This window comes from Chlorocebus sabaeus, chromosome 14, assembly GCF_047675955.1.
Source record: "Chlorocebus sabaeus isolate Y175 chromosome 14, mChlSab1.0.hap1, whole genome shotgun sequence".
In the NCBI taxonomy this organism is placed as follows: domain Eukaryota; kingdom Metazoa; phylum Chordata; class Mammalia; order Primates; family Cercopithecidae; genus Chlorocebus; species Chlorocebus sabaeus.
In genome coordinates, this window is record NC_132917.1 from 81,474,526 (window position 1) to 81,496,184 (window position 21,659).

The window sequence follows — 21,659 nt, forward strand, 5'->3', positions numbered from 1 at the left end:
CCTCCGGAGTAGCTGGAACTACAGACATACACCACCATGCCCAGCTAATTTTTTTTTTTTTTTTTTTTTTTTTTTTTTGTATTTTTTACGGGGTTTCACTGTGTTAGCCAGGATGGTCTCGCTCTCCTGACCTCATGATCCGCCCGTCTCAGCCTCCCAAAGTGCTGGGATTATAGGCGTGAGCGACCACACCCGTCCTAAAAAAAAAAAAAAAAAAGAAAGAAATTCTAACTACCTGTTGTGTAGTATGCGCACTACATGGGTGCAATATGCCCATATAACAAATCTGCACGTATACCCTCATATCTGAAATAAAAGTTGAATTTTAAAAGAAAAAAAAATTAAAAAAAGAATTTTGTCCCGCTTTTGTAGATGTTTTGTTTCACTATTTTTTGAGAACATATCGTTTGACATGCTTCTAGAAACAAAAAGTAGGCTTATTAATTTTACAGAGTTATGTCATCCTCATAAAGTTCTGAATTTAAAAAATCTTTGTATTGTTGAATATATAAATGTCTACACAGGATGGGCTTGATTTGTTTCTTATAAATAAGATTTTGAAGTTCAGGTGTAAAATGTTAAAGGAAATTAAAGACAGGTGTTTGAACACACATATATTTATTTGCCTGGGTATGTTGTGTGTTCCCTTTAACTAATCTAATTTTCTTTCATTTAGTTATCTTTTGTGGTATCAGAGATATTTTCTTAAACAAAACTCAAGATGTCATTGCCATTTGTTAAAAATAATTTTCCCCCCAATCACCTACATAATTAATAGTCAAGATTGCATAGCAAAGAAAATCAAGCAATTAAGTTCTGAATTCTCATTGTATTAGTCGGGTGCGGTGGCTCACAACTGTAATCCCAGGACGTTGAGAGGCCAAGGCAGGCAGATCAGGAGGTCAAGAGATTGAGAACATCCTGGCCAATATGGTAAAACCCTGTCTCTACTAAAAATACAAAAATTAGCTGGGGATGGTGGCGCATGCCTCTAGTTCCAGCTATTTGAGAGGCCGAGGCAGGAGAATCACTTGAATCTGGGAGGCGGAGGTTGCAGTGAGCCGAGATCATGCCACTGCACTCCAGCCTGGAGACAGAGCGAGACTCCATCTGAAAAAACAAAACAAAACAAAGCCCTTATTTTATCTCATCCCTCTGTAGGCCATTAAATCCTACACTTCAGCCACTGTGAAATACAGGTAGGGTAAGAACATGAGATTCTTAGTCACACCTCTTTTTCTTTGTGCATGCTGTTCTGTCATTTGTAGTTTTTTTTGTTTTTTGCTACTGAGTCGTATGAGTTTCCTACATGTTTTGGATATTAATTTCTTATCAGATGAATGCTTTGCAAATATTTTCACCTATTTCCTTATTTCTTGGGTTGCCTTTTTAAAATTTTTTATTTTATTGCTATTCAGAAATTTTACTTTAATGTAATCCTACTTCTTTATTTATTTTTGCTTTTGGTGACTGTGCTTATGGTGTCATATCCGGAAAATTATTGTCGAGACCAATGTCCTGGAGCTTCTTCTATATGTTTTCTTCAAGGAGTTTTAGAGTTTTAGGTCATACACTTACATCTTTAACCCATTTTGAGTTAACTTTTGTGTATGATGTAAAATAAAGATCCAGTTTCATTTGTGTGTGTGTGTGTGTGTGTGGACATCTGTATTTGTAAACACTGTTTGTTGAAACGAGTATCCTTTCTTTATTCACTATCCTCGGTGACTTTGTTGAAGATGAGTTGACTATGCATTCATGAATGTATTTCTAGGCTCTGTATTCTGTTCCATTGGCCTATAAGTATATTTTTATGCCAGAACCAAAATGTTTTGATTGTTATGCTTGTAATATAATTTTAAATGAAGAAGTGTGATGCCTCCAGTTTTGATCTTTTTTTTTCAAAATTGCTTTAGTTATTTGAGGTCTTTTGTGGAGGATACACATTTTAGAATTTTTCTTTTATTTCTATGACAATATCATTGAAATTTTGATAGGGATTGCATTGAATCTGTAGATCACTTTGTGTAGTATGGCCATTTTAAATTAGTGATATTTTCTATTTATTGACACAGAATATATTTCTATCTATTTATATCTTCTTCAATTTCTTTCATGAATGCTTTATAGTTTTCAGTTTTCATATCTTCTACCCTCCTTGACTAAATTTTTTCTTTAGTATTTTATCCTTTTTGATGTTATTTTGGACATAATTTTGATGTAAATTGGAAAGTTTTTCAGATAGCTTGTTTGTGCCTCAAAACACAACTGATTTTTGCGTGTTCATTTTCCATCCTGCAACTTTACTGAATTAGTTTACAAGTTCCAATAGGTTTTTTGGTGGAATATTGAGAGTTTTTGATGTAAAAGATCATGTCACCTGCAGAGACAATTTAACTTTTCTTTTTCTACTTAGCCGCTTTTTATTTACTTTGCTTGCCTAATATCACAGGATCCTTTGGGTGTCGCTTCGCCAGCCTGAAACCACTGTGGCTGGTAGTGCCTCTACTTGAGTTTGCTTGTGCCCACTGGGCTCTTTCTGCTCACTTAGCCCAGCAGGCTATGCTTGACTCATGCTACTGGCCTGGATCCTATGCCCACCAAGGGCAAGCCAGGTGCAGGGCAGCAAGCGTTGTGTGAGCAAGCGCAGGGTCAGGCCACTGTGCACAGCTAAACACACTCGCTGCTGTGGCAGGGCAGGAAGATCCAGGCACTGACACAGGCACTGGCTCTATAGTGAGGCTGTGACTGGACCAGTCATCATACAAGCAGCTTTTGATGCAGACGCCAACATCGGGATGAGGGGAACATGGTAATACCGCAAAACTCGGAGACACCAGCAACCGTGGAGCCCCAAGGGGTCGGGGGATATGCTAGAGCTCTCTCATGCCTGCCGCCCACAGCTCAGCGAGCCATGGGTGAGGGTTTACATGTTTTAGCTAGTTCACTCCTGCCATCCCGCTCTGGACCGCTGCTTCTGGGCTGGCTCAGCCCTGCTGCCACTTCCGGTCACATGGGGCAGCTGCCGGACACCAGGAGAGGATGGAAGGTCTGTAGTGTTACAGCTCTGACCCAGGGAGTACCAGGGTCTTGGCTTCCAGAGGGGTCGCGGCTCTTCCCTCCCTCAGTCCAAGGAACAGGAGCATGTCACCTCCCGCAAGCTCGGGGAGCTGGCCAGGAACGTGTTACAGCCCCTTTCGCTCCTGTCTGCAGCTGGGCAAGGCAGCCAGGAAAACGTTACAACCCTTCTCACGCCCGCCATTCAGCAGGTCCTGAGTTCTTGTGTGACATCCAGGAAGAACGGGGTTACATAGACAACTGGAGGGTGAGCAAAGTGGAGAACTTCTCAGCAGGGAGGAGACTGGAGTGAGTTGCCCCTACCCGCAGGTAAGTAATCCTGACGTGTGGCTGAGCCTGGAGTTTTCATGGGCTCAGAATGGAGGAAGTGCATGCTGATAGGTCCATGGGCAGGCCTGGAAATACACCATTTAATTGGCTTAAAGGCATCAAGAAAGTTCTCACTCCAGGTTGCCCATTCTACTCTGAACTGGTAGCCTGGTTTTTAGGCTCCAGGCTGTCTTTGGCTTGAAAGTCGGGTTTCTCTGGGGACCCGCCCATTCCTGGTAAGAATTTGTTGCTCTCCTGCTGCTGTTACTAATTGCTTTGATTGGGACCTCAAGGACTATGTTGAATAAGAGTGGTGAGACTGGGCCTCTTTATCTTGTCCCTAATCTTAGAGAAAAAAATTTTCAGCTTTTTATAATTGAGTATGATGTTGTGGGTGTGTGATATATGGCCTTTATTGTGTTGAGATTCCTTCTATATCTTACTTGTTCGATTTTTATTGGAAAGCAAATTTTATCATAGCAAATTTTGTTAAATGCTTTTTATGCATCTATTTTGATCATATTATTTTATTATTTACTATTTTGGTGTTCTGTGTGTATTTGTTGATTTGCATATGTTGAAACACAGTCCTGTATTCCAGGAATTTGATCCTAGTGTATGATCCTTTTATTGTGATGGTGAATTCAGTTTGCTAGTATTTCATTGAGGAGTTTTGCATCTACATTCATCATATATTGGCATATAATTTCCTTTTCTTGTAGTGTCTTTGTCTTGCTTTAGTATCTTGGTAATGCTGTCTCGAAAAGTGAGTTCGGAAATATTCTCACCTTTTTAATTTTTTGAAAGAGTTTGAGAAATGTTGGCCTTTATTCTTCGTTAAATGTTAGGATATACAATTTACCAGTGAAGCCATTTGTTCCTGGTCTTTTCTTTAAGGGAGGTTATTGATTTCTAATTTTTTTTTTTTTTTTTTACTTTTTTTTAACTTGTATTTTAGGTTTTGGGGTACATGTGAAGATTCGTTACATAGGTAAACACATGTCATGGGTTTTTATTTATTTATTTTTTTAGCAACTTATCCATTTCATCTAGGATATCCGATTTTTGGTGTACAGTTGTTCATATTAGTGTCTTAAGATTCTGTATTAATCCGTTTTCATGCTGCTGACATAGCAGAGACTGGGCAATTTACAAAATAAAGAGGTTTATTGGACTTATAGTTCCATGTGGCCAGGAGGCCTTACAATCGTGGTAGAAGGTGAAAGGCACATCTCGTATGGTGGCAGACAAGAGAAGAGAGTTTGTGTAGGGATACTCCCATTTTTAAAACCATCAGATCTCAAGAGACTGACTCACTATCACAAGAACAGCACAGAAAAGACCTGCCCTCATAATTCAATCAACTCCCACGAAGTTCCTCCCACAATACATGAAAACTGTAGTTACAAGATGAGATTTGGGTGGTGACATGGAGCCAAACCAAATTAGATTCTTTGCATTTCTGTGGTATCAATTGTAATGTCCCCTCTTTCTCTCCTTTTTTCTTAGTCTACCTAACAGTTTGTTGATTTTGTTTATCTTTTCAAAAATCCAACTCAGTTTATTTTTTTCTATTTTTTAAAAAATCGTATTTTGTTTATTTCTGCTCTGATCTTTGTTATTTTCTTCCTTCTACTAACTTCGGGCTTATTTTATTTTTCTGGGTCCTTAACATGTAAAGTTAGGGTTTTTTTTTTTTTTTTTTTAAGACATTTTATTTTCTTCCTATAGGCCTTTATTGCTCTAAGGATCCCCTTTAGAATTGCTTTTACTGCATCCCATAAATGTTGGTATCTTACATTTCCTCTTTTGTTTCAAATTATTTTTCCATTTCCTTTTAACTATCTTCATCAACCCATTGGTTGTTTAGGAGTATGGTATTAAATTTTCAAATATTTGTGAGTATACTCATCTTCTGTTATTGATGTTAGATTTCTTAAAATTATGGTCAGAAAATAAACTTGCTGTGATCTTAATCTTCTTACATTTGGTAAAACTTGTTTTGTAGCCTAACAGATGATCTATCCTGGAGAATGTTCCATGTGTGCTTGAGAAGAATGGTATTCTGGTGCTGTTGGATGGAATTATCTGTATTTGTCAGGTCCATTTGGTTTAAAGTGAAATCCATGTCCAATGTTTTCTTATTGATGTGCATCTTGATAATCTACAAATTTTGAATGTGGCATATAGAAGTCCCTTACTACTATTGTATATTTCTCTATTTCTCCCTTCAAAACTATCAATATTTACTTTTCATTTATAGGTGCTCTAATGTTGGGTGCATATATAGTTACAATTGTTATGTTCTTTTCACAAATTAACTCCTTTGTTATTATATAATGACCTTCTTTGTCTCTTTTTACTGTTTTTTACTTAGAGTCTGTTTTGTCTAATATAAAATCTATGGTTTAAATGCTGATGTTCCCCCCAAAATTCATGTGTTTAAACTACCCCCAAGATGATGGTATTAGGAGGTTGGGCCACTTGAAAGTGATTAGGTCATGATAACATATCCCTCATGAATATAATTATTACCCTTATTAAAAAGACCCCAAAGAGCTTGTTCACCCCTTTATGAGGATGCAACTAGAAGGTAACATTCATGAGACAGAAAATAATTTCTCTTGTGAGGAAAATGATTTCTGGTTGTGAAGACACAACTAGAAGATATTCATGAAACAGAAAATGGTCCCTCACCAGAGACTAAATCTTCTGGTGGTTTGATCTTGGACTTCTCAGCCTACAGAACTGTAAGCAATCAGTTTCTGTTACATAAAAGCTTCCCTACTTACAGTATTTTATTATACCAGCCAAAATATACTACAACAATAAATATAGCTACTTCTGTTCTCTTTTGGTTTCCATTTACATGGACTATCCTTTTTTTGTCCCTTTATTTTTAGTCTGCATGTGTTCTCAAAGGGGAAGTGAGTCTCTTGAGGGCAGAATTTAGTTGGATTTTTAAAAATCCATTCAGTCACTATTTTTTTTCCACTGGAGAATTTAATCAATTTACTTTAAGGTAATTATGCATATCTTAGAGTTATTGAAAGTTCTGTGGATGAAATTAGTTTTTAACAGATAATCTATTATATTTCATAAATCTCAATGTGGACATTTTAAAATAAAGCATTAAGATGTTGATTAAACATCCAACCTTATATTTGATGTGTCTTTCAATTATAATTTGTAACTTTTTGTTTTTCTTTCTCTATAATTTGTAACTTTTCATTTTTCTTTCTCTTTCTCTTTTTGTTTTTCTTTCTCTAGTTTAGTGGTGTAATTTAAAATCAGTGGCTTCATAAGCTCAAAAAATTTGTTTTCTATCAAATCAAATATATGTTTATATTTGTATATCTGTATATGTTTACAAAACTGTTGGATAATACGTGCTTAAATAATTGGTTTTCTAGAAAATTATTGCTTTCAGGATTTCCATGGGGATATAACATCAAATGCCTGAATTATTAGCAAAGTTATCAAATGGACAAGACTTTAATTATAAGCTGTGGTAACCAGCCTTTCAAATAGACCCCCGTGATCTCTGCCTCCTGGTATTCACATTCTCGTGTATACCTTCTCACATTTTACCAGGCTTGGTAGGTGTGATCATTAGCATATGGTAGAATAAAAGTGTAAGAAAATATTTTTATAAACTTGGAGATAGGAAAAGCTTTCAAAAGTCATAAACAATACTCTGAAACAAAGTAAAATATTTACTTGTCTAAGTATAAAAGCATTAACAAATACTATGGCAAAACAAGGATAAGAAGAGTAACATTTTTTCATTAAAAGTTTAAACAATGCACCATAATTTGAAGAAAATTTAAAAATATATACAAAAGAAATATTTATAACAGAAAAATCTACAAATTTTTAAGGTAAAACATAATAAAAACAACAAATGGGCTAAAAGCAAATGAATAACACCTTAAAGTAATAGCAATAAAATTGTATTAACACATTAAAATACATGATCATTCAAATTAAGGTGATAATAATATGTCATTTCCGACCCATTTCATAAAAATTTAAAATGAGAGATAGTAATTATTGTAGTCAAGGGGATGAGGGAAATGTTACCTTATAAATAGTGTAATCTTAAGTACAATTTAGTAGGATATATCAAAATAACAAAGCGTACATTCCCTTTAAAGTATTGATACTTCTAATAACAGTATATAGAAAATCTTACACATATGAAAAAATATATGGCAATGCTATTTATTACAGCAGATTTTATAATAAAATGTTAGAAATGACACAAATGGTCATTGATAAAGGAATGCATAAGTTCTCTTACATGCATATTATTGAACCTCACATAGCAATTAAAAACAGTGATACATATCTATATGTAGTGACCAGAAATTATATCTAATATTGAAAAGTAGATTAAAGTGGATTATGTATGTGATACCAAAGGTACAGGCAACTAAAGAAAAATAGACCAACTGAACATCATCAATATTAAAAACTTTTGGCTGGATGTGGTGGCTCACACCTGTAATAGCAGCACTTTGGGAGGCAGAGATGGGCAGATCACTTGAGGCCAGGAGTTTGAGACCAGCCTGGCCAGCATGACAAAACCCCATTTTTACAAAAAGTACAAAAATTAGCCTGGTGTTGTGGTGAGAGCCTGAAATTATAGCTACTCAGGAGACTGAGGCACCAGAATTGCTTGAACCGGTGTGGCAGAGGTTGTAGTTAGCCAAGATCGGGCCACCACACTCCAGCCTGGGTGACAGAACGAGATATCATCTCAAAAAACAAACAAACAAACAAACAAACAAAAACCAACAAAACAAAACAAAACAAAACCTTTTGTGCATGAAAGGAAACTATTGATGAAATAAAAAAAAAAAAAAAAAAGCAGCATACAGAATGAAAGAAAACATTTGCAAATTATGTATCTGGTAAGAGAGAAACCTCCAGGATATACACAGCATTCCTAAAACTCAACAAGAACAATGAAAACTCAATTAAAAAATGAGATGGAATAGACATTTCTTCAGAGGAGACATACAAATGGCCAATAAGCATATGAGAAGATGCTCAATATCACTAATCTTTAGGGGAACACAAAACAATACCACAATGAGATACTATAATATGTCACAGTGCAAAAATCACAGCATTCCTCTATACCAATAACAGACAAATAGAGAGCCAAATCATGAGAACTCCCATTCACAATTGCTACAAAGAGAATAAAATACTCAGGAATACGACTTACAAGGGATGTGGAGGACCTCTTCAAGGAGAACTACAAACCACTGCTCAAGGAAATAAGAGAAAACACAAATAAATGGAAAAACATTCCATGCTCATGTTTAGGAAGAATCAGTATTGTGAAAATGGGCATACCACCCAGAGTAATTTATAGATTCAGTGCTATCCCCATCAAGCTACCATTGACTTTCTTCACAGAATTGGAAAAAACTACTTTATATTTCATATGGAACTAAAAAAAGAGGCTGCATAGCCAAAGCAATCCTAAACAAAAGGAACAATGCTGGAGGCATCATGCTACCTGACTTCAAACTATACTACAAGGCTACAGTAACCAAAACAGCATGGTATTGGTACCAAAACAGAGACGTAGACCAATGGGACAGAACAGAGGCCTCAGAAATAACACCACACATCTACAACCATCTGATCTTTGACAAACCTGACAAAAACAAGCACTGGGGAAAGGTTCCCTATTTAATAAATAGTGTTGGGAAAACTGGCTAGCCATATGCAGAAAACTGAAACTGGACCCCTTCCTTACACCTTATTCAAAAATTAACTCAAGATGGATTAAAGACTTAAATGTAAGACCTGAAACCATAAAAACCCTAGAAGAAAACCTAGGCAATACTATTCAGGACATAGGCGTGGGTTTCATGACTAAAACACTAAAAGCAATGCAACACAAGCCAAAGTTGATAAATGGGATCTAATTAAACTAAAGAGCTTCTGCGAAACAAAAGAAACTACCATCAGAGTGAACAGGCAACCTACAGAATGGGAGAAAATTTTTGCAACCTACTAATCTGAGAAAGGGCTAATATCCAGAATCTACAAAGAACTTAAACAAATTTACAAGAATAAAACAACCACATCAAAAAGTGAGCAAAGGATATGAACAGACACTTCTCAAAAGAAGACGTTTATGTAGCCAACAAACATGAAAAAACCCTCATCATCCCTGGTCATTAGAGAAATGCAAATCAAAACAATAGTGAAATACCATCTTACGCCATTCAGAATGGTGATCCTTAAAAAGTCAGGAAACAACAGTTGCTGGATAGGATGTGGAGAAATAGGAATGCATTTACACTGTTGGTAGGACTATAAATTAGTTCAACCATTGTGGAAGACAGTGTGGCAATTCCTCAAGAGTCTAGAACCAGAAATACCATCTGACCCAGCAATCCCATTACTGGGTATATACATGACAGATTATAAATCATTCTACTATAAAGGACACATGAACACATATGTTTATTGCAGCACTATTCACAATAGCAAAGACTTGGAACCAACCCAAATGCCCATCAATGATAGACTGGATAAAGAAAATGTGGCACATATACACCATGGAATACTATGCAGCCATAAAAATTGTGGATAAACAAAATGGGATATACACACACAATGGGACATTACTCAATTTTTAAAAAGGAGCAAAATTTTTACAAATTCTGCAACATGGATGAACCCTGATGATATGCCAAGTGAAATATACCAGCCACACAAAAAAATCAAGTACTGTATGAGGTACTTAGAGTAATCAAATTCATAGAGAGAGAAAGTAGGATGATGGTTGCGAGAGGCCGGGTCAGGAGAGAAGGGAATGAGAAGCAGCTTTGTAATGGGTATAGAGTTTCAGTATCACAAGTTGAAAACAGTATTGGAAGTTGGATGCCCAACAATGTCAATGTACTTTACATTACTGAACTGCACATTTAAAGTGATTAAGATGGTAAGTTTTATGTTTTATGTATTTTTCTGCAATTAAAAAATAAGAAAAACTAAAGCAACTTATGAAATAATATGGACTGTATATTCCTGTTTTTACAGAATATACATACATAATCTGCGTGCATTTGTAAAGTATATTGAGGGCTAAAACTCTGAAAATTATAAAAGATATTAGGGCAGAAATAAATAAATTTTCACACTTCATAGTTGAAAAATTATTTGCATTTTTATGAGTATGTATTATATTATTTAATTTACTATCACAGATAATTGAAAAATAACACATTAGTGGTTTGTAGAATTTCTCATGTAAAATGATAGCTTGATAGACAATTTGTATAGCTCCTCTCATTTGTCTTTGACTCAGATTCTTTAATTTGGAAATTACTAACAGCTGCAAGTGCAGATGTAAGGTTCACAATTTAGAATCAAAATCACCTTAGCTATGGATTGTAGGAAAAGGAAGCCAGGGAGTTTGCATCCATAGGTAATACTGATGGGCAGCCACCCCAATACTCTGTAAACTCTCTTTTTTCTATACCTTTTAAAGTTGATGTTCATTTTTGCCATATTGCATTAGAACATTTCATTATGTGGCAAAGAAAGCCATGTGAGTCGTAGCCCCATTTATTATTGTATCTAGATTAGTCCTAGATAATTACCTAGCTACATAGAAGCTAACCTCTCAAGTTGGAGAGAAGGAAAATAACTTCCTTTCCTATTCAATCAACTGCCCAATCTCTAATTTCCCTAGCCTCTTTTATGTCAACTACCAACTGCGTTTTGTCTGTAATCTTACTTTTGAATAAACAAGGTGTTTGGGAATCCTGAAAACACTGTTATTTTTGTGAAGTCTGTCCTAGTCTCTCAAAGAGGGAAAGTCACTGAAGGCATTACTATTGGTCCTCAGTGGGTATGGGGTTGGGAATAGCATTGGAATTTATCTACAAAGTAAGTTCTGCACCTTGTTATAATGTTCATGCTGGTTCCTCTTCCACCTAATTTCAATATAGTCTCAATAAGCTTCTTCTTTAAGGGTTATGCTCCCCAGGATAATTTGGACTTTTCTGTAAATAAAGTAATTGGGTTAAAGGGATATAAGCCAGGAGTGGGATATAAAATTTTTCTGAGGGTGAGTATATTATTCATTTGAATGGAGCCTGCAGAACCCACAAATTACAATAGCTGTGTGGCAGTCAGGTCTACCTATGTGCATGGCCTGCTTAGCCAGGCAGAAAACAGTACCATGTAGTATTTAAATAACACTGAACACTGATAATATTTATTAGGAACTTGCTTTATATTTTGCACTGTTTTAGGTGCTGGCCTTTAGAATTGGAGAGATCTACATTCTAAATTCACTCTATCATTTCTAGTTGTGTGACTTGGGGCAGATTTCTAACTTCACTGGTCTTTTGCTTATTTCCAAAGTAGAGATATGAAAACACTTGCCTGGCAGGACTGTTGTGAGGATTAAACCTATCATGCATTTTATGTGTTTAGCAGAGCACCTTACACAAAATAATCATTTGCTTGTATTTTAATTATTTCCCATAGACTGGCCTCACTATGATTTTTGGTATTCTAGTTTATGACTCAGAAAATCCAGCTCTTTTGCTTCACTTTGGTCAATGCGTATGTTAATGAATTTTTATTTTCACACTCTGTTTAAAGCAATTAGGTATAACTTCTATTTATTCTTTCTTTCTCTTGATTCTCTGTATATTTCTCAGTATTTTAATGGCTGACAGCAAAGTGATGAAATTTTCATTTCAAAATGGAAAAAGTCATACAATTTTCAAAGCAACAAATTTAAAAAAGACTTTTGATTCTGTTATATCAGATGCAATAGAATTACTTCTATTTACTATTGTGTTTTCGATGAATATTGTGGTTTCACAGACTTTGATTGTATAATAATCTCATCCTCCAAACCTCCTTTTATTTAAAAAATGCATATATATATATATATAAATGATGAACACTTATATACATACACATATAATTTGTTTATTGATTTTTCAGCACCTGCACATTCAGAAACAATCAGAGCAGAGCAAGAGAGATTACCTATAACCCAGGGTTACTCCTGTCTCTGCCAGAGTGGGCTCTGTAAAAACGCAGACTAAGTGACTACCTTCCTTGAGTTAACCAGATGGTGCTACTTAGCCTGAAAAATGTCACCTCCCATTGGGCCTTGTAAGATCATTGTTAGAATTCAGAACTACTTTCTATGGGAAGGTGTCATGTAAAGAAAAGTTAAATAAAATGAGGGAAAAGGAATTTCCAGTACATGGAGGCCTAAATATTGTGACATTTTCAATTTAAATATTTTGGGGGGATGTGAAGCTTTTAGGGTCAGAAAGTGCATTTATGGCCTGAATAAGGACTGAGAGATGATGAATGATAAAGGAGAGAATGCTCTGCGAACACACACTGTTTAAGATTAGTGCCCCCTAGTTACTTTAATAGGAGTGATAAAGAGGGTTAGGGTGGAATGGAGGTAGAGATTGGAGTGACCAACTGGAGATTTGAGTGACCAACTGGAAGTACATACAGTATTCATAGACATTTTCTTTATTTTGAATAGAGGTACTCCACTTTGTGGCCTTCATTGGCCTCCTTATCACAATGCTTTCGACTCTGGTCACTCAGTAAGTTCTGGAGCATTTGAGATGTTTAATTTTATAAATCTGAAAGCTAATTACATGGTGATGTGGCTGGCTGATTTAGAATTGATGTTGTCTGTTTTATATAATCCCTACCACCTCTCAAGTGAAGCAAAGTTGAGTCACTTGACCGGTTTTACTCAATTTCTTGGATCTGTTATGAGGATGCAACTGGGATCCTAAAAGCAGATCTCAGGTTATTATTTTAGAAATTTTATAGTATAACAAAGCAAAAAAGCAACAGGCTACACAGAAGTAGAATCATGTTCATAGTTGGTACTAAATGCATCTTTGTTAAATAAATGAATATAAACAAATATCACTGCTACTCAGTTCAATGGGATATTGTGTAGTATATTAGATGACATAATTATACTTTTTCTTGACATACATTGTGTAATTTTAATAGAGACCAAACTTACATGAGACAGGGAGGGCAATTGCCCCATGACCTCAACTCTAAGGCTTTCATGTACTGCACCTGCAAAAATCAAGAGCAAAAATAAGTTATCTACAATGATTCTTATGAGTGACATTTTACCTCTAGAAGTTTGTATTCTTGGAATTCATGAACATCTTCTTTTTAATAGTAACTTTACGTTCATTAAGCCTCTTATGTTAAAGGGCTTGATTACATGTCTTGATAGATTTTGAAAAATATTGTAAAAATGTAGTTCATGAAAATCATCAGCAAACATTATTGAAGAGATCATAACTTTTATAGGAAAATGATAGCAAAAGGAAAATACTGTTCAGGTATTTGGTCATATCGGGCCCAGGGAGAGCAGAGACCCTGTTTTGTCAGAGTAGTCAAGTTGTATTAATCCATTCTCACAGTGCTATAAAGATATTACCTGAGACTGGGTAATTTATAAAGGAAAGAGGATTAATTGACTCACAGTTCTGCATGACTTGGGATGCCTCAGGAAACTTACAATCATGGGGAGAAGGGAAGCAGGCACCTTTCTTCACAAGGTGGCAGGAAAGAGGAGAGCCAAGGAAGAACTTCCAGACACTTACAAAACCATCAGTTCTTGTGAGAACTCATCACCACAACAGTATGGGGAAAACCGTCCCCATGACCCAATCACCTGCCTCCCTTGACATGTTGGGATTACAGGTCCCTCCCTTGACACGTAGGGATTACAATTCAAGATGGGATTTGGGTGGAGACACAGAGCCAAACCATATCACAGGTTTTATCAGTAATTTAGTAATATGTAAATCTATAGATTTAAACAAATTCATAACTGAACACAAATTGCAACAGATCAATAATGAATGCTGACAGTGTTGTATTTGGAACAATCCTAGTGTTACATTTGTATGTATCTTGAATGTCAATCATAACTGATTAATTAATGGGAACATGGCAGCACAGAGGCTGTGTATTCACTGTTGTTATAACCATGTATTGTAAGAAATGAATATGTAGTGTTAAGAAAAAGTTGACACAACTCCAGGCAATGGAATTAAAATGACATAAAAAGGACAGCATAGGAAAGCTCAGCCTACCTTTCTGTCAGCTTTAACCTGTATGCCCCTCCCTAAGCAAATGATAATGCTGCAGATGACACCAGCCAGCAGCCTTGAGAGGCATTTTCTGTAATGAATTGGCAGCAGAGCAGCAGTGATCTCTCCATTTTACTTCTACCTTTTGTATTAAATTGCACAACCTGAGGACAAGAATTCAGCTTTTTATCTGGATGTGTATTGGGGTTTGCTATGTGAAATGTCTTCATTATTCTCAAATAACCTTTCCCTTGAATATAGAAACTGTCACCTTTGACAAAACATGCAGTCCAAAGAGATCAATATTCAGTCTCCTTTCCAGATGTTGTAAAGAAATGAGTGAGTTCCCAGAATGCTTTAGACTAATTTCACAGCAAGATGTAAAAAGAATAAATTTCTTCTCACCCCAGCCAGCAATCTGTTAAAGCTCTGAAGCATAAGGCCAGGTATTTCTCGCACTGTGGTTTTTGCCCCATTGACTATACGTATGTGCCATTGTTATTCAAGACAATGACTGACTCCAACTGGCCAACCAATTTTCTCTATAGAACCTTGAAACTGCTAATACTTGATGGTGAATTTAACACTATTGGCAGGATACTTGCATTTATATGTATTTTAAATATGTCTGTAAAATAGGTGGCAATTTTAGCTTGGTGAAGGAATTTGTCTTTTCTTCATCTCTAACTTAACAACATACTGAACCACCCTCATAGGCAGAGGTGGAACATCAATCCTGTTGTACAATTACTCTATGCCAGAGAGTCCCATTGTTAGTGCCAACAAAGACTTCAGAATTCATCTGGTTGACTTACTGAAACCTGGAGAGGTTACGTTACTCATAGTCTCTTATATAGCAGTACTAAGTTTAATTGTAGACTAAGAATAATCTGTAATTATTCTTGATTTATTTAATAACAGAATCAGTTCCAGAAACCAAATCACCAAGTCAAATATTCTATCATGTACTCCCTGTTAACCAAAATCTCATCATCTAGTCTTTGTTTTAAAGTAGGGAAGGGGAAGGAAGAAGAGAAACTATAATTTTAAAAATATTTATGATGAATAAAATATTATGCTAAATATTGCCACACATATCTACTTTAATCCCCAGAATGCCCCAGCAAGTTATATATGAATATCACTAATTTTTAAATTCTAGCAAAATAAAATCAGAATGTTTAATTACTATTGCCCAATGCTCTACAGTTAATGAAACATCCATGAATCTGCTTTGTATAATTCTGTTGCTAAAGTTCAACTGCACAAAAAAAAAAAAAAAAAAAAAATGAATTCTTCAGGTTCTTTTGCAGGGGCACCCTGAAGTGCTCTGACTAAATACCGAAGATAAATAAATACTGAGGTTATGTTTTCTGCTGCCCTTATTAGTCTAACTCTTGTTTCCCCTGCCCATATCAGTCAGGGGAACAAAAAGGAAATTTAGGTGAAATAGTTATGGAGAATGAATGTGCTTTGCCTCTCTGTCAGCTCTCCATGGTGTCACTGCGGAACCACGACTCTTCCATTTCAATTCTATCTCCTGTTTGTAATGGAGCTCACCTCTCCTCCTTGCGGTTGCTATCCACTTGGTGCAGGCTTGTTTTTCTCAACTTGGATGATTCTGCTGCAGAACCACACAGTTTCACTAGTTGTCACTGCCCGTGCCTTATAATGTCTCCCTACCAAGTGACTGCTAATGTTATTCCTGCTTCCTGGTTCAAATCTTACCAGAGTTACACCTTGTCTTAATGTTTACCTTTGCTGCCATCACTCCTTATGTCTCTGCTAATGTTGTCCATTTGAATACCAGCTCCTTCAGAGCTGCAGCAAGGCTCACAAAAGTGCAAGAGTGTTCTTCTTGAGTCCTTTCATTAGGATTCAACAAAGCCCTTCTCTTTCTCTTTTCTTATGGATGCTCCAGAGTTACAAATAATATATTAAGCTTCATCCCTCACTTTTGAATCAACCTTGCTGGTTACGTTTTTAATATGTATGCTTACCTTTGTTTCCATCACTCCTTCTGCCTCTATTAATGTTGTTCATTTTAATAGTAGCTCTATCAGAACTTCAGCAAGACCCACAGAAGCGCAAGAGTGTTCTATGTTTCTTGGTTCCCTTCATAAGGATTCAACAAAGCCCTTGTCTCTTTTCTCCCATCCAAGTACTAACCAGGCCCGACCCTGCTTAGCTTCCAAGATCAGACAAGCTCGGGCGCGTACAGGGTGGTATGGCTGTAGACGCCCTTCTCTCTTTTCTTATGGATGCTCCAGGGTTACAAATAATATATTAAGCTTGGTCCCTCACTTTTGAGTCTACCTTACTGGCTAAATACATACATATGTATGTCAACATGGCAGAGAACACTAAATTGATACCATAAAATGTTTCAAAGAAACACTGTTTTATCTTGTTATTATCAATCCATCTCTCAGTCCAGTGTCGAGACCCTTCAACTCTTTTCTTCTTCAGGATGCACTTTAAGGGCACTATTTCTGAATACTGGAAAGAGATAGGTCTCATTTGGGAGAGACTGTCCAGAGACTCACTCCAAATTCCTGATATGATTCTTTGACAGTTTTCCTAAAGGACTCATTAAATGCTCATGCAAAGAAAACTCCTGTTATAACATCTGACTTCTCAGCATCTCTTACAGTGTATGTCAGTTATAGTTGCTTCTGGAAGTCTCGTAGTACTCATTTGGGCCAAAATGAAATAGAACCTATCTTAGTTGGCTGTTTCTTCTTGTTATATATTTTACCAGAATTGTTTAATTCAACCAGTGACTACATTCACCTCTTAAGATCACACAGTCGTTTACCTCAGCAGTCATAATTACCCTAATGAGTAAATCTGAAGAGATTCTTTAAATGAAATTGCTAAGAAAATATTTCAATAATCAGAAAGAGCATGGGGCTCATCCAAAAAGCAGCTATTTAGAATGGGTGTCATAATGGTGAGACTCAGAGGAGCATCGTATCAAATAATTCAGTCAATGATAGAGAAATAAAAATGAAGGGAGAGATTTCAGGAAACTATGAAAACAAACAAAAGAACCCGTAGCATCTAGATTGCAATATGCATGAGTTTCAGTGAAGATGATATTGCTCCAAATATGGGGACAGTTGTGGTCGAAGGTCACTACTTTCATGAATGGTCATCAATTTTAATGAAGACATAAGATGACATGTTATTTTCAATTAAATGAAGAAAATACTCCCAGGGTACATCAAATTCATTGATTATTTTTTTCTCTTTATTCCTGGCTATTTCTACTAGGAGTTGTAATTCTTGAGTTTTTTTCTTTTTTATGATTGGCTTATCTTTTGCTATTGCTGTGGACTAGATGCCACTTGTCACCACCATATGGGCTCGTTTACTTCCTGCTTTTATTTATTTTTTTCCAGCTGTCCAGCTTCAATCAGAGTCCAGTGTATTCTAGATTCTGAATAGTTAATAATTATTCACTCACAGTCGTTCTCCTACCATACCATAGAGAAGGCATGATCCCTGCCCATGCAGGTATAATATGGGTCCAACTATCCTGTTCCTTTCTCCTTAAATGCATCAGCATATATTCAGGCACCTGTCTGTAATGCTGGTTGTTGCTCTCCTCTCCAGGAGCTAGTAGGAACACAGTGACCACAGATATGGCCTAAAAACAGCGTTGAGTGTCAAAAACATGCACTTCCTTGCTATTTTACATTTCTTAGCCTTTGGTGAGAATGCTCATCATATCTACCACCTTCACACTCATCCCAACTTCTGGGAAACTTAGTTAAATTTTGTCACTTGTTGGAATCCTAGTCTGAAAAACCAGCTGATTGACTGTTTGGGATGTTAATAATTTAATGATCTACTCAATCCACTTGGGAATGCTCAAAGTCCCTTATAGAGAGCAAGAGAAGAGCTAATACCCTGGATCATTAAGAGCTACTACCCTGGATCATTATGTCGTTAAAACCTAGGCCAGGGTATCATAATACAATGGTTTGGAAATGAGTGAAGAAACCAGAAAGCTATAAATCCAAATCTTGCTCTCCTACTTTCTCAACGAATAACATGATTTAGGTTGTGGGAGCTTCATTTTCCTCTTAATACAGACATAGCTGTGTCTATGGCTATTGTTAAGACTGAGTGAGAAAATGTATATAAAGAGCTTATCTCAGGCTCAGTACAAATGAGCACTCATTAAGTCAAAGCTGTTATTATGATTAAGAATCAATAGCATCATTTCCGGAGCAAGATGGCCGAATAGGAGCAGCTCCAGCCTCCAGCTCCCAGCGTGAGCGACACAGAGGACGGGTGATTTCTGTATTTTCAACTGAGGTACTGGGTTCTTCTCACTGAGGAGTGCCAGACAATCGGTGCTGGCCAGCTGGTGCAGCCTGACCAGCAAGAGCTGAAGCAGGGCGAGCCATCCCCTCACCTGGAAAGTGCAAGGGGGAAGGGAATCCCTTTTCTTAGCCAAGGGAAACTGAGACACACAACACCTGGAAAATCGGGTAACTCCCACCCTAATACTGTGCTTTACCAAGGGTCTTAGCAAATGGCACACCAGGAGATTATATCTCACACCTGGACGGGAGGGTCCCACACCCACAGAGCCTGCCTCCTTGGTAGCACAGCAGTCTGAGATTTAACTGCAAGGCAGCAGCGAGGCTGGGGGAGGGGTGCCCACCATTGCTAAGGCTTAAGTAGGTAAACAAAGCCACTGGGAATCTCAAACTGGGTGGAGCCCACCGCAGCTCAAGAGGGCCTGCCTGTCTCTGTAGACTCCATCTCTGGGGACAGGGCATAGCTAAAAAGCAGCTGAAACCTCGGCAGAGGTAAATGACCCTGTCTGACAGCTTTAAAGAGAGCAATGGATCTCCCAGCCTGGAGGTTGAGATCTGAGAACAGACAGACTGCCTGCTCAAGTGGGTCCCTGACCCCTGAGTAGCCTAACTGGGAGACATCCCCCACTAGGTGCAGACCGACACCTCACACCTCACACGGCGGGGTACACTCCTGAGACGAAGCTTCCAGAGTGAGAATCAGACAGCAGCACTTGCTGTTCAGCAATATTCTATCGTCTGCAGGCTCTGCTGCTGATACCCAGACAAACAGGGTCTGGAGTGGACCTCAAGCAATCTCCAACAGACCTACAGCGGAGGGTCTTGATTATTAGAAGGAAAACTAACAAACAGAAAGGACACCCACACCAAAACCCCATCAGTTCGTCACCATCATCAAAGATCAAAGGCAGATAAAACCACAAAGATGGGAAAAAAGCAGGGCAGAAAAGCTGGAAATTCAAAAAATCAGAGTGCGTCTCCCCCTCCAAAGGAACGCAGCTCATCTCCAGCAACGGATCAAAGCTGGACGGAGAATGACTTTGACGAGTTGAGAGAAGAAGGCTTCAGTCGATCAAACTTCTGACAGCTAAAGGAGGAACTATGTAATCAGCGCAAAGAAACTAAAAATCTTGAAAAAAGAATGGGAGAATGGATAACTAGAATAATCAATGCAGAGAAGGCCACAAATGAACTGACAGAGATAAAAACCATGACACGAGAAATGCATGACAAATGCACAAGCTTCAGTAACTGACTCGATCAACTGGAATAAAGAGTATCCATGATTGAAGATCAAATGAATGAAACGAAGTGAGAAGAGAAGTTTAGACAAAAAGAGGAAAAAGAAATGAACAAAGCCTCCAAGAAATATGGGATTATGTGAAAAGACCAAATCTGCGTCTGATTGGTGTGCCTGAAAGTGAGGGGGAAAATGGAACCAAGTTGGAAAACACTCTTCAGGATATCATCCAGGAGAATTTCCCTAACCTAGTAAGGCAGGCCAACATTCAAATTCAGGAAATATAGAGAATGCCACAAGGATACTCCTCGAGAAGAGCAACTCCAAGACACATAACTGTCAGATTCACCAAAGTTGAAATGAGGGAAAAAATGTTAAGGGCAGCCAGAAAAGTCGGGTTACCCACAAAAGGAAGCCCATCAGAATAACAGCAGATCTCTCGGCAGAGACTCTCCAAGCCAGAAGAGAGTGGGGGCCAATATTCAACATTCTTAAAGAAAAGAATTTTTAACCCGGAATTTCATATCCAGCCAAACTAAGTTTCATAAGTGAAGGAGAAATAAAATACTTTACAGACAAGCAAATGCTTAGAGATTTGTCACCACCAGACCTGCCCTACAAGAGCTCCTGAAGGAAGCACTAAACATGGAAAGGAACAACAGGTACCAGCCATTGCAAAAAAATGCCAAAATGTAAAGTCCATCGATGCTAGGAAGAAACTGCATCAACTAACGAGCAAAATAAACAGCTAATATCACAATGACAGGATCAAGTTCACACATAACAATATTAACCTTAAATGTAAATGGACTAAATGGTCCAATTAAAAGACACAGACTGGCAAATTGGATAGAGTCAAGACCCATCAATTTGCTGTATTCAGGAGACCTATGTCACATGCAGAGACACACAAAGGCTCAAAATAAAGGGATGGAGAAAGATCTACCAAGCAAATAGAAAACAAAAAAAAGCAGGGGTTGCAATCCTAGTCTCCGATAAAACAGACTCTAAATCATCAAAGCTCATAAGAGACAAGGCCATTATATAATGGTAAAGGGATCAATTCAACAGGAAGAGCTAACTATCCTAAATATATATGCACCCAATATAGGGGCACCCAGATTCATAAAGGAAGTCCTTAGAGACTTACAAAGAGACTTAGACTCCCATACAATAATAATGGGAGACTTCAACACCCCACTGTCAACATTAGACAGATCAATGAGACAGAAAGTTAAGAACAATATCAAAGAACTGAACTTAACTCGGCACCAAGCGGATCTAATAGACATCTACAGAACTCTCCACCCCAAATCAACAGAATATACATTCTTCTCAGCACCACATCGCACTTATTTCAAAATTGACCACATAGTTGGAAGTAAAGCACTCCTCAGCAAATGTAAAAGAGCAGAAATTATAACAAACTGTCTCTCAGACCACAGTGCAATCCAGCTAGAACTCAGGACTAAGAAACTCAATCAAAACTGCACAACTACATGGAAACTGAACAACCTGCTCCTGAATGACTACTGGGTACATAAA

The 21,659-nt window shown here is 37.3% G+C and overlaps 1 long non-coding RNA gene across 2 annotated transcripts in view; it reads left to right on the top strand.

Annotated features, from left to right (window-relative positions):
- Window positions 1-3,018: 3,018 nt before the first annotated feature.
- LOC140713440 (uncharacterized) overlaps window positions 3,019-21,659 on the top strand; it is a 404,726-nt gene continuing 386,085 nt past the window's right edge. For both annotated transcript variants that reach the window (XR_012095515.1, XR_012095516.1), the window contains exon 1: window positions 3,019-3,387. This is a non-coding gene — a long non-coding RNA (uncharacterized lncRNA). The remainder of the gene's footprint in view (window positions 3,388-21,659) is intronic.